Raw genomic sequence first — 13,857 nt, 5'->3', positions numbered from 1 at the left:
GCTTCAGAATATTGGGATTCAGGCCTTCCTTCCCCTGCCTGTGGATGTTTGCATCTACCAAGACAGGGAACCTGTTATGTGTCTATCAGCCTGGGGTTGGAAACGCAGGTCAGGAGAGTGCAGGCATTATCTTCCTCAGTGGGAATGTTCACCAATGTTCACCAATTGAGAACTGACTCCCTGGTTATTCATTAAGCCAGACATTTGAATTTGAAAGAAAGGCACGGGGTGGGGGTGGGGGTGGGGGAGGCAGGACGTGTGGTAGAATATTATCTGAGGAGATGCTGTGATGTGCACGTGTCCCCCATGGATGTCTGAGAAATTTGATCCTCAACCCCACAGGCACAGAGAGGCCATCGAGGGCTCATGAATAGGTTGACTGTCTTCACAGGAGTCTGCTGCCAAAGCAACTCTGGTGTTCTGTGCTCTCACTACGTGGCCCTGTCTACCAAGCAGGAGGCCATCGCCTCAGCCTCTGAAACCACAACACATAAATCCATTTCTGTTCGTGTAAATTAACTTGGTCTGTACCATGTGTGGCAACACATGCTTAAAATCACAGCACTTGGGAGGTGGGGGTCAATAGTTCAAGGTCATTTACCGCTAACCTGTGAATTTGAGGCCAGCATGGGCTGGATGATTTGCTATCCCAAATACCAAACAACAGTAGCCGACAGAGTACACATTTGCGGTGGGATCTGTCTCTGAAGTTTGGGGACAGAGCATGAAGGTGATGCACAATCATTTAGTTATTTCATTAAGAATAACAATAAGGGACTCTGGTTCTCTGGTTAAGAGCACATATTGCTCTTGGAGAGGACCTGAGATTCCCAGCACCTATACTGTATGGCTTATAGGCTTACAACCACTGATAACTCCAGCTCCAAGGGATCTGATGCCCTCTTCTGGCCTCCAAAGGCACTGCACTCATGTGCACATACCCACACAGAGAGATACAGATACAGATACAGGAGTGGGCTGGAGAGGTGGATTAGCATTAAGAGTGTGAGCTGATCTTGCAGAGGACCCAGGTTTGGTTCAGTTCACAATCATCTGTAACTCAAGTTCTTAAGGATCTGGTACCCAATTCTGGCATGCGTGTGGGTAATACATACATACATGCAAAACACTCAAATACATAAAATAAAAGTAAATACATCTTTTTTAAGTTAAAAAAAAAAGGGGGGAGTGGCTGGAGAGATGGCTTATCAGTTAAGAGCACTGACTGTTCAGCCATCCATAATGAGATCTGACACCCTCTTCTGGAGTGTCTGAAGACAGCTACAGTGTACTCACATATAATAAATAAATAAATCTTTAGAAAATAATAATAATAAGGGGTAGCTAGATGGCTCAGTGGATAAAGGCCTGCCCCTGACAGCGCTTAAAGACCTAAGTTTGTCTCCAGGTTCTTGTGCATGGTGAAGGAAATAAAGAACTCCTGCAAGTTGTCCTCTGACCTCTACACAGTGCTATGACACACACACACACACACACACACACACACACACACACAACCCCTGGCATGCAGAGGTAGGAGGATCTCAGTGGGCCAGCCTGGGCTACATAGCCTGATCTTGAAGAGACCATGCGCAGCAGCTGTCCTAGGTATTGACACACACATCTGCCATCGTGTTCTATGAATGGTTTTGAATATCCAAATGATTCCTGCATGTGGAGGATAGAAAGCTGAGAACCTGCGCCAACCCAGCCTTGATGACTTGTTCTGGGAAGACTTTCTGGGAGGAATGAAAACCAGCCCCACTGGCTCTGCTGACTGAACAATGACGTCACTGAGCCCACAGGAGCAGGGCCATCCCATGGGAAAGCTTCAGTCCACCCTGCCATCACCCTGGGGAGGCCCAGCTTCCTCTAGAGCACTGGTTCTCAGCCTTCCTAATGCTGTGGTGCCTCCATCTATAAAATTATTTTCATTGCTATTTCATAACTATAATTTTGTTACTGTTACAAATCGTATATAGAGATCTGATATGATGCCCTGGCGCACACCTTTAATCCCAGCACTTGGAGGCAGGCGGATTTCTGAATTCAAGGCCAGCCTGGACTACAGAGTGAGTTTCAGGACAGCCAGGGCTACACAGGGAAACCGTGTCTCGAAAACAAACAAACAAACAAACAAAACAAAACAAAACAAAGAGAAAGAGAGAGATCTGATATGTGACCCCTTATGATAGGGGCCATCAAGCCCAAGGGGGGGGTCTTGACCCACAGGTTGAGAAACACTGCTCTGGAGTCTGAAAAATGGACCTGGATTTCTGGAACATTCCAGAGATGGGGGCCAGGGTGGTTCATACCTATAATCCTAGCACTTAGAGGATTCTCATGAATGGGAGGCCAGCCATGGCTATATAAAAGGCAGATCTAGATTAGCCTGGGCTACATAGTGAGACTGTCTCAAAAAACAAATAGTAACAAAAATATTCCATCCAGAGATAGGACTTTCCCTAGCACTGACACAGCCAGCGGCGCTGAGGTCACTTGTTTCTGGCCTCAGGAAGAGGAGCACTGTCATTGTAAATATAAAACTTACTGAGGTGGGGAGCTGGCTCTGGCCTTGTAAGCATGGAGATCTGAATTAGATCCCTAGGACCCACAGAAAAAGCTGGCCATGGCCGGGCGGTGCTGCACACCTTTAATCCCCACACTCGGGAGGCAGAGGCAGGCAGATTTCTGAGTTTGAGGCCAGCCTGGTCTACAGAGTGAGTTCCAGAACAGCCAGGACTGTCATGCTTGGGGAAAAAAAAAAAAAAAAGCTGGGCATAAAGCCAGAGAAGTGACTCAATGGGTCAAGGCAGCTTGGCCCCTAAGCCTAGAGACCCAAGTTCAATACCTCCAAAACCCACCTCACGTAAAGATGCAAAGAGATAATTTATGTTACAGAGTGGTCCTTTGACCTGTACGCATGCACGCACGCATGCAAATGAAAAATGATTTAAAAAAATGCATTCCCTAACTGGTCGGTGACATGGCACCACGTCTAGAAAGCCTGAGGACCTGAGTGGTGGATCTGGAATCCACATAAAGGTGAGAGGGACACTCAGCTCCACAGAGTTGTCACCCAGATGCTCTGAGTGACGTTACTGCCAACTCCTAACCTCTGCTGAGTGTCTTGTCACACTGTGTCCGCCGGCACACACTAAGTAAGTGCATACATGTAATAACACCGTTAAAGGTGAACAGTGCCTGAGCAATGACACCCCAGGTTGTCTGTCTTCCGACCTTAACACTCGTTCTCACACGCTTGCATGTGCGCACACACATGCACACTCTTCTTTCTCTTTTGAAAAAAATTGCACAGATAAATCACAGACCTAGGAACTGAGGGGCTGAGGCGTAGATGCCAGTGGGAGCCTCCTCGACTTGTACACGTGAAGTCCTGGGTTTAATCCCAGCACAGCAGAAAGCCTCTGGCACCCAGTCCAGGTGGTGTATACACATACTCCTGATGTCCCAGCACTTGGGAAGTGAAGAACGGGATCCTTAGCACACAGGATGTTTTAGGCTAGCCTGGGCTACATGAGACCCTGTCTCAAAAAAACAAATAATGAAACAAACAAAAATAAGAATAGAAAAAAAAAAAAAAAAAACAAACCCTGGGACCTGAGCCCAGACAGCGTGAGTAATTGGACTCCTCAAACCAGAAATAGTTTTTGTTATTTTAGGCAAGATCTGGCTGGCTTGAAACTTGCTACATAAATCTGGCTGATCTTGAACTTGTGGAACGAGCCTGCCTGCCTCTCCTACCTCAGTGCTGGCTGGGATCATTCTCGAGCACACTGCCCAGCTTCAAGCTGGAACTCTTAAAATTACATTTTACTCCTTTTATATTGTGTGGGGTATGGGTATAAGAGTGCACGCCACAATGTGCATGTGGAAGTCAGAGGTCAATGTCCAGGAATTGGTTCTCCGCCTCCTTCCACCATGTGGGTCCAGAGGACTGAGCTCCTATCTTAGCTTGGCAGCAAATGCCCTACATGCTTAAAAGGGGGACAAAAGTAGAGAAGGCTGTAGGTGGAAACTGGCTCCCTGTGGAGACTTGTGTTCAGTGTAACTGCTGGTTAAGAATTCCAGACTGGCTGGGCATGGTGGCGCACGCCTTTAATCCCAGCACTCGGGAGGCAGAGGCAGGCGGATTTCTGAGTTCGAGGCCAGCCTGGTCTACAAAGTGAGTTCCAGGACAGCCAGAGCTACACAGAGAAACCCTGTCTTGGAAAACCAAAAACCAAACCAAACCAAACCAACCAAACAAACAAAAAAAGAATTCCAGACTGGGGGCAGCAAGATGGCTCTGCGAGTACAGCAGTGGGGCATCTGCTTGGAGCTGGTCCCACCCTAGCAGCACAGATCATTACAGATAATATATCAAACATGCGCACACGTCACCCCGGGTCAGCTGCCCCACACTGAGGAACAAGAGATAGCTGTGCTGAGTCACTAACCAGGAAGCACTGGGAAGAACACCAGCCACCACCCAGGGCTCCCAGTGGCTGGGCCTTTAAGTTGCTGAGTCACCTGGGCAGTGCCAACAGCCACCTCAGAGGATGACGATGGCAGTCCTCACGATCACTGCAGCACCTCAATTGAGAGACTGAGATCAGTCATTCAGCAAGCATTTCCTGAGTGCCTGCTGTATACCAAACACGTGGCAGGTCAGGAGAACCTCTAGTCTGAGGTAATGAGATCCGAAAGGTGATGTGAGGAGCCAAGACTGAAGGTATCCAGGAGAGAGGAGGTGACAAATGACTTCAGACCTGGATGACAGTTTAGAAGTTCCTGAAGAAGTGGAGTGTACAAGCTGGGGGGTGTAGCTCAGTGGCCATGTGACCTAAGGAGCTCAGTCCTAGATGTTTATCCAGAAGAAATGGAAACATCTGCAGAAATCTACACAAGCATTCCTACTCTGCCGGAAGAGCTACAAGGTGGGAGCTCGCAGACTCTTCTGTGTATGCAGTGGAAAAGAGTTCACGTCAGAGCACAAACTGCTTCTAAACTACGCAAGGGAGAGAGGCAGACACTAATGCACTAGGCACAGAAAGTCATGTATCCTAGGACTGCCTCCGCCACCACCTCCCCCCCCCCCCGCCACCTCCCCCCCCCCCCCCCATCAATGCATCCTTCATACCTCCCAGGGCAGAGGACAGAACCCCGGGCCTTGAACATACTAGGCAAGTTTTGTTTTGTTTTGTTTTTTGAGACAGTTTTTCTGTGTTGCTAGCCCTGGTGGTCTTTGAACTCACTCCATAAAACAGGTTGGTCTCAAATTCACAGAGATCCTCCTGCCTCTGCCTCCTGAGTGCTGGGATTAAAGATGTGTGCTACCACCGGTTTGGGCCAATTTTGTTTTGTTTGGAGATAGGGTCTCATTATGTAGACCAGGGTGGCCTTCCAAACTCTGCATGTGAGCCACCACACCCAGCTTTGTGTTTGATCTTTATTTGTTCTATTCAGAATCTTCAAAGCTATAGAGGCAGAAAGCAAAATAGTGGCTGTCACAAACAGGGAGAGAGACTCTGTGACTGTTTAATGGAGTGATACCAGGGAGTTATGGAATGGTGTTTTCAAACTCAAGACTTGCAGCTGCAGGCTCACATTTTTGAGCTTTAAAATGTATGAGATTTTTTTCATCTCATTAAGAGGGAAAACTTTAAAAAAATAAAAATAAAGAAAGAAAAAGATGAAATGATCATAGTGACACAATCCCTGTCATCCCAGTACTCGGAAAGCAGGGGTGGGAGGGCCGAGGCCAGCGTAAGTCTACATAATGACACAGTTCAGAACCAGTCAGGGCTACAGGGTGAGACTGTCTCAAAAGAAAAATAGAAAAAAAGAAAGAGAGAGGAGAGGAGAGGAGAGGAGAGGAGAGGAGAGGAGAGGAGAGGAGAGGAGAGGAGAGGAGAGGAGAGGAGAGGAGAGAAGAGAAGAGAAGAGAAGAGAAGAGAAGAGAAGAGAAGAGAAGAGAAGAGAAGAGAAGAGAAGAGAAGAGAAGAGAAGAGAAGAGAAGAGAAGAATATGTGGGAGATAGCTATCTTGCCAAGGAACAGTGAGGTCAAAGGTCACAAGGCAGGGCCATCTGTGGGGCAGGCAATGGTCAGTAGACGGAAAGTGGAGGATGTGAGGTAGAAAGGACAGGAAGGTGGTTAGGCAGGGACCAGTGGGCTACCCGGAGGTGGCTTTAATGTAGGAAGACAGAGGGCAGTGGAGGGTTTTGGTCAGGGCATGCCACAGTCACACATTCTGGCTCAGTGAGGTGAATGTATTTGACAGGGGCTGAGAGAGGCCTCGTTTTCTTGCTGGGCTGGATCTGCGCTCACCCTCCTCTGTCTAGGAGGAAATGAGGTCTGGGGGGGTGTTTGCAGAGAACTCAGGAAGTCCTGCTCTTCTGTATAACTGAGGGAGCTGTACAAGAACAAAGTGCTTTGAAACATATCAAAGCCTCCTGTGCAGTAAATGTGGAGGGAGCCAGAACCCCGGGCAGCACAGTTGCCCCACCGATGCATGGCGGAGCCCCTTACATGCTCTGGCGATGACAGATCGGCAGTGGACACACCTCCAAGTGATGAGAGAGAGAGTCTGTTAGGCTTTGCTGACAAGGCCTGCTTGCGTTCCCTGACCTCTGGCTCTCAGCTATCTGGGTATTTCTAGACAAGGCCTAGAAAAAGGGAAAGTTTTCTCTAAGCAGGAGCCTGGCTTCCTGTGTCTCTGCAGAACAGGAAGATGGCTGATCTGGGCACACCCAGAAAGCACGCTCTGGCGCCCCACCTCCTCCTGGGTGTCCCACTTGTCTCCTTAGTAGCCTTTACTGCCTCTCCAGCACACTGCCTGTTCTCTTAGCATACTGGACGTCTCTCACAGACAGAGGCTGGGCGTCGCAAGGCAGCTGCTCACACACTAACCCCTGGGAGAATCAGCCCTGCTCTTTCCTCCCGGCTGGCTCCTTCTGGGAGTTTCCACACCTCCTTACACTCACTGCAGAGGAAAGAAGGCCTCTTGAGGATTTTGTCTTAAACCTGTTTTCCTCCCACACCGGTGCATCTGAGGTAATGGAGTTGTGTGGCAGTTGCTGGAGCTGAAACTAACCTAGGCGCCTGATCCAGCTCGTCCCTTTCTGCAGGCCTCAGAATTCATCTCCAGGCAGGAGCTGACTGTCAATCATTCCTGCTTGCTGAGAGGATCCTGTTTCCTCTCAGCGCTGCTCTACCGAGATCTGAATTACTATCTCACCCGAGGATCAGCCATCTCACCCGAGGATCAACCATCTCACCCTTGGGCCCTGCTCTGCCCAAGCAGGCGTGCAGATTTTTACCTGAGAGTTCATTATTTATTTGTTGTGTATATGTGTGTTACATATGTACTCGTTTGTATGTGTACACACGAATGTGTGGGTGTGTATGCATGATATAAGCCAGAGATTAACTTAGGGTGTCTCTCTTGATTGCCCTCTACTTTGTTATCCTTTACATTTGTGTATGGGTGTGTGCTCCTGTGTGTGTGTGTCTGGTGTGTGTGTACACGTGCACGCAGGTCAGAGGACAAGTGTGTAGAATCAGTTCTCTGTGTCCACAGTAGAAGCTGCAGACTGAATTCGGGAGGTAGCGTGTGGTCTCTCTTCCCCCACCATGGAACCTGCTTGCTCAAGGGTGGAGTTTCCTGCTCATTTGTTCTGCCACGCCCACTGCTGGACCCTGTCGGCTTTGCTGCTTGGAGGCACACACGTGTTCGTCCTGCTACTGGACCCCGAGTTACTTGGCGGGAAATTGGGATCCCTCCCTCTTCCTTTATAACTTAATGTTGGAATTAGTAAAGGGGGGCCTTGAACATGGAATCATCTTGGCCCCATTCTTTCTCCCACCCCATCTAGCTTCCTCTCTTTTCAGCTCGAACTGCCATTCTCAGTTAAACCGTTCATGTTGCAGACTGTGGGCGGGCCACAACAGTAGCGAGCACTTTTGACCAATGAGCCTTCTCTCTTACACTCCTCCTTATCCTTTGAGGCCCCGTCTCTCACTGGGCATGGGGGTTGCCTACTCCTGTAGACTGGGTCAGCAAGCCCCAAGGTTCCTCCTCTTCCCACCTCCCCAGAGCTGAGGTTTTAGTAAAAAAAGCCACATCTGGCTTTTATAAGAGTGCTGGGACCCGAACTCAGGTTCTCACATCTGCACAGTCAGCTGAACCATCTTCTCTCATCCTTTAGACCTTATTTCTCAGAACAGTCAGATTTATGAAAGAGACGCTAAAGCTAGTTCAGAGAGTTCCTATCCACCATGTACCGTTTTCCTCTTCCTCTCTCTCTCTTTCCCCTTTACAGCTCTGGGATGGATCCAGCATCCCATCTCTCAGCTGTACCTTCCACTTTCCTATTCTTCACAACTTTGTGTGTGTGTGTGTGTGTGTGTGTGTGTGTGTGTGTGTGTGCGCACGCCCATGCTTGGGCAGGTGTCCATATCTGTATGCACATGGAGACCAGAGTTGACATCAGGTGTCCCCCAGCTGAAGCTGGAGCCTGCTTGGCTCAGTGAGACCCTGAGCACCAAGGATACTGATCTATGCTGCCCCAGCCTCTTCGTGGGGCTGGGCTCAGAACTTAGGTCCTCCTGGGTGTGCAGCAGGCACTTTCCACACTGAGCCGCCTCCCAATCCCTGTTCTTAGTCTTCCAAGCACTTTCCTTCCTTCACATCTTACAAGGCACATTGGTTACCATGACTGAGACATCAGGTGAAGGCTAGAGTCTGTTTGGGTTTCCTCAGTTCCCCCATGTTTGTCTGTTGTCCTGGCACCAGGAAAGCATACCCCATTTAGTTCCTGTATCTCTTTACACTCCTGTTTGCTATTTCTTGGACTTTTTTTTTTGGGGGGGGGGTCATGGTAGGCAGTGTCTAATGTAGCTCGGATTGGCCTTGAACTCACTGTATAACTAAGGATGACCTTGGACTCTTGACCCTGCTGTCTCCACTCATTAAATGCTAAGATTACAGGCCTGCACAACCATGCCTGGTTTTATGTAGTTTTGGACTCTAACCCGGGACTTTGTGCAAACTAGACATGCATTATACCAATTGAGCTGCAGCCTGAAGATCTGCTTGCTTGTTTGTTTGAACTGAGACGGGGTCTCGTTCTAGCCCTGTCTGGCCTTGAACTCCTGGCAGTCTTCCTTCCTTGTGGTCTTGTGTCACCACACCCAGCATCCATCTGGGCTTTAGGAAGGGTCCTTTCCTGCGATCTGCTCCCTGGTTTTCTCTGGGATGGCAGGTTTTAGAAGGAAGAGCTGTCCTGCCTTATCAAAAAGGTCCATACAGATGCCAGCACTCTGGAGTCACAACAGGAGGATCATAAATTCAGAGTCTCCTCAACTACATAGCAAGTCTGAGGCCAACCGAGGGTAAACAAAACTCTCTCAAAAAAAACTAAACCAAGCCTTATTTATTTAGCCTTCTCTTTGTGAAGTTACTCTTCCCCCTTCCCAAACAGTGCTCTTGGAAGAAAGTCTCTCTGCACTGCCCACACCTATGACCTGTGAGTCATGAGAGTCTCAGGGCTGAAAATCAGGTCCTCCCAGTCCTGGCCCACACCCTCTGTTCCTCTGAGGTTGGCTTAGCTGACCCCCTGGGCCTCACATGCCCTGGCACAGCAGCCCCTCTGTGGCCTCATCTGCTGCCACTTCCCTGTTAGTCACTGCCCTCAGGCACACTGCCTCCCTTGTCCCTTGGTCTGGCCTCTAGGCCTGTACCCAGCCTCTCCCTCTGCCTAGAGCCACTTCCGCCTCCTGCTCAATCTGCTTTCGGCCAGTTTCTGTGTGTGATCCTTCAGGTTCCAGCATGGTTGTCTCCTCTGCTGGAGACCTCAGGAGATCTCTGCTCATGACCTCTGGGAGTCCTCACCACAGACAGTCTGTCCATAAGGCACTGCCAATCCACCCACTCAGCGCCAGTGCTAAAGCCTTGCAGAAGGCACAGTGCCCTTGAACACAGCTAGGGTGCACTGTTGAGGACCCTGACAAAGGGCTGAGAGTAAGAGTGTCTCTCAAACACTTGAAAGATGGAAAGGAGGGCTGAGCGTGGTGGCACGCACCTTTAACCCCGGCACTCTGGAAAGATTGAGTTCCAGGGCAGACTGGTCTACTAGCAGTTCTAGACTAGTCAGGCCAAAGAGGGAGACCCCATCTCAACAGAAAGATAGAAGCATCTGCACCCACACACCATGGGAACTAGAACTGCAGCTCAAAGGTATAGCACTTGCTAACATTGGGTTTGATTCTCAGTAACACACATAGATAGAGATACACAGAGAGAAGGAGAGAGCTGGAGGGAGAGAGGGGGAGAGGGGTGAAAGGAGAGGGAGGGAGGGAAGGAGGGAAGAGAGAGAGAATATGAAGAGCCAAGTGTGGGTGCATACACATCTGCAACTTGAGGCAGGGGGATTACTTTGACTTTGAGGCTGTCTGGAGTCCAGAGCTAGTACCAAGATGGTGGCATGCATCTGTAATCCCAACACTTGCAAGGTGGAGCGGGGGGGGGGGGGCGTAATCAGGATTTCATAGCTGGCTTTTGATTTATTGCAAAAATAAGGCTGACCTGAGTTACCTGAGGTCCTTTCTCAAAAAAGCAAAATAAAAATAAATTAGGAGGCAGGAGATGCCTTTTATCTCAGTACTGGGAGGCAGAGGCAAAACACAGACAGACACACACACTCACTCTCTCTCTCTCTCTCTCTCTCTCTAAATATTCTATATTAAATAAAACAAAATAAAATAATAATTAAAAAAGCACAAGTACACATAACAATAAAATAGGGGAAAAGTTACCAGTTCTTGGGGGATGATTGAGCCCTTTGATCCAGACCAACCCTGGAGAAGAAAACAGAGGAACACTTGCTACAGCCCTGCCTGCCTACCATACCTTCCAGATGGTTGTCTGGGACCTGGGCCTAGAGCTTCATGTGTGGTGGTCGTGACAGTATCAGCCCCTTCCCCGGCTTGGCAGAAACAAACGAACACTCTCCCCCAGAGGCCAGCCCATCATTCTAGGTCTGAGGGGATCCTGGACAGACTTTCTAAAGGCTCAGGAGCAGATGAAGAAAGTCTGGCAGCTCTGGTTTATCTGTGGCTGGAGTGCAGCTCCTGGGCTTCATGATAGAGGAGTAGTCTCTGTAGTCCCCGCTGTGAGCCACCGAGATGCAAAATCAATCAGCTAAGGTGTCAGGCATCCAGCTTCTAAGAAGTAATTCGTTTAGGAAGGGCCGTGCAAGAGGAGTCCCCACGACTGAATCCTGATGGCTTTATAAACAGTGAGACAGAGCGCGAGACCACACAGGTGCATGCGCTGTCACTTGCCACATGTCCTGTGGACCAGCACTGTGTTATACTGATGGCAAGTGTATAATCTGCTGGCGCCCACATGAGGGGACAAGGCAGTAACATGAGCAGAGCCAGGCCGCACAAAGCCCAGGACCGAACATTTCCAGCACAGACTCTGAGATCATTATAACTAAATGGTTAAAACAGTAAATACCCAGCTGGCTTTGTTTTTTATTGTTGTTGTCATTGTTGTAGTTGTTGTTTTTGAGACAGAACTTTGTACAGTCCACCCTGTCCTCAAACTCCCCAGGAATCACTTCCTCCTGCTCCCCTCTCCCCAAGTGCTAGGAACACAGGTATCATGGCTGGTTTTATGTGTCGCTGAGGGTGGAACTCAGAGCTCTGTACTTGTTAGGCAAGTACTTTACCAACTGAGCTACATGCAGGGCCCTTAAAAATGTTTACAGGAGCCGGGTCGTGGGGGTGCACACCTTTAATCCTAGCACTCAAGGCAGAGGCAGGGGGAATCTCTGTGAGTTCAAGGCCAGCCTGGTCTATAAAGGGAGTTCTGGGACAGTAAGGGGAGGGAGGGAGGGAGGGAGGGAGGGAGGGAGGGAGGGAGGGAGGGGGGAGAGAGAGAGAGAGAGAGAGAGAGAGAGAGAGAGAGAGAGAGAGAGAGAGAGAAATTGAGAACAATTGAGGGGCCTGGAGACATGGCTCCCGACAAGGACATGAGAACACTGGCTGCCCTTCCAAGGACCCTGGTTTGGTTCCCAGCACCCACATTGTCTTCATCAGGGTTTCTATTCCTGCACAAACATCATGACCAAGAAGCAAGTTGGGGAGGAAAGGGTTTATTCAGCTTACACTTCCACATTGCTGTTGATCACCAAAGGATGTCAGGACTGGAACTCAAGCAGGTCAGGAAGCAGGAGCTGATGCAGAGGCCACGGAGGAATGTTACTTACTGGCTTGCTCCCCCTGGCTTGCTCAGCCTGCTCTCTTATAGAACCCAAGACTACCAGCCCAGGGATGGTATCACCCACAAGAGGCCCTCCCCACTTGATCACTAATTGAGAAAATGCCCCACAGCTGGATCTCATGGAGGCACTTCCCCAACTGAAGCTCCTTTCTCTGTGATAACTCCAGCTGTGTCAAGTTGACACAAAACTAGTCAGTACACGCATGGTGGCTCATAACTGTGGGGTTCATTTCCAGGAGACCCGATGCCCTCTTCTGGTCTCTGTGGGCACCTGCTCTCACAGGAACATATATACACACAGCCAAAGCATTCATACACATAAACAAATAAAATAAAGAAAAAAACAGAATAAAGGAATAGAGGCCGAAGACTGCGTGAGAAATTTCGTTCTATATTTGTTGCAATTTCCAGACAGACAGATGGAGAAGGCAGACAGACAGACAGACAGACAGACAGTGTAGGGCAGAAGCAAGCTGATGGCTCAGAGCCCGACTTAGAGCCAATGAAAAGCAGCCTCCAGATCCCAGGAGGCCAGGGTCTGGCTGGACGCCTGCCCCAGTGCCGGAAGGTCTTTGAATGTGGGCTCTGCCTCTGCCCTCCCCCTCCAATGTGGGCATCCAGGGGCTCAGAGTCCCTTCTCCCCCTGAGGCCGCACACAGTGGGAACCAGTCCCCATTGTGGAAGCCTGTCAGCCTGCTGCCGGCTCTCCCTGCCAGATGTCCTTCACCCACTGTTCAGTCTTTGTTGTCCTGCCTCCGCCTCCCTGGTTATCTATGGGTTTAAAATAGATAGGCAAGCGAGGAATGCTGCCTAGCTACTCAGCTGCTACCAGCCCTGCTTGCAGCCTCAGATCTCCCAAATCCTTCCCCTGCAGCAAGAGGAACCGCTTGCTCCACCTCTGTCGGAGATTTCCCTACTGAGTTAAAAGGAAAACTCTGAATTCAGAAAACCAGCCAAAACACTACTGCAACTGAGAGGCTCTCAAAGGACACATTAGAACATAGCTCATGACGATTCCACTCTAAGGCTATTGTGGTCCTACTAAGGGTCAAGGACACACATCAGGACCAGGCTGATAGAGTCCAACCGATATTACCCATGTTCTTTTGTAAAGAGAATGTTTTATTTTTACATAAAAGAGCCAAGATGCAGTCTTACTTTCCAGATAGGAGCACGGAGTCCAAAAGGCAAAGCAAAGAAGGCTTATGCATGAAATCTCAGCACTCGGGAACTTGAGTCATGAGTTTGAGGCTAGCCTGGTTTATATAGCAAGTTCCAGGCCAGCCTGAGATATAGTATGTGACCCTGTCTCAAAGCAAAAAAATGAAAATGACAAAGCAAAACAACAACTACACACACATATAAGGCTGGGTGTGGTGGTGTATACCTTTAATCCCAGCACTCAGGAGTAGAAGTAGCTGGGTCTACATGAGTTCAAGACCAGCCTGGTCTATAATGTGAGTTCTAGGCCAACCAGAGTTATATATTCTCTACATAGCCCCAGCTGTCCTAGAACTCACTTTGTAGACCAGGCCAGCTCAAACTTGCAGGAACTCACCGGCC

Source organism: Mus caroli, unplaced genomic scaffold (genome assembly GCF_978045245.1).
Source record: "Mus caroli unplaced genomic scaffold, Mus_caroli_1 scaffold_4, whole genome shotgun sequence".
NCBI lineage: Eukaryota > Metazoa > Chordata > Mammalia > Rodentia > Muridae > Mus > Mus caroli.
Note: the sequence above shows the minus strand (reverse complement) of the source record.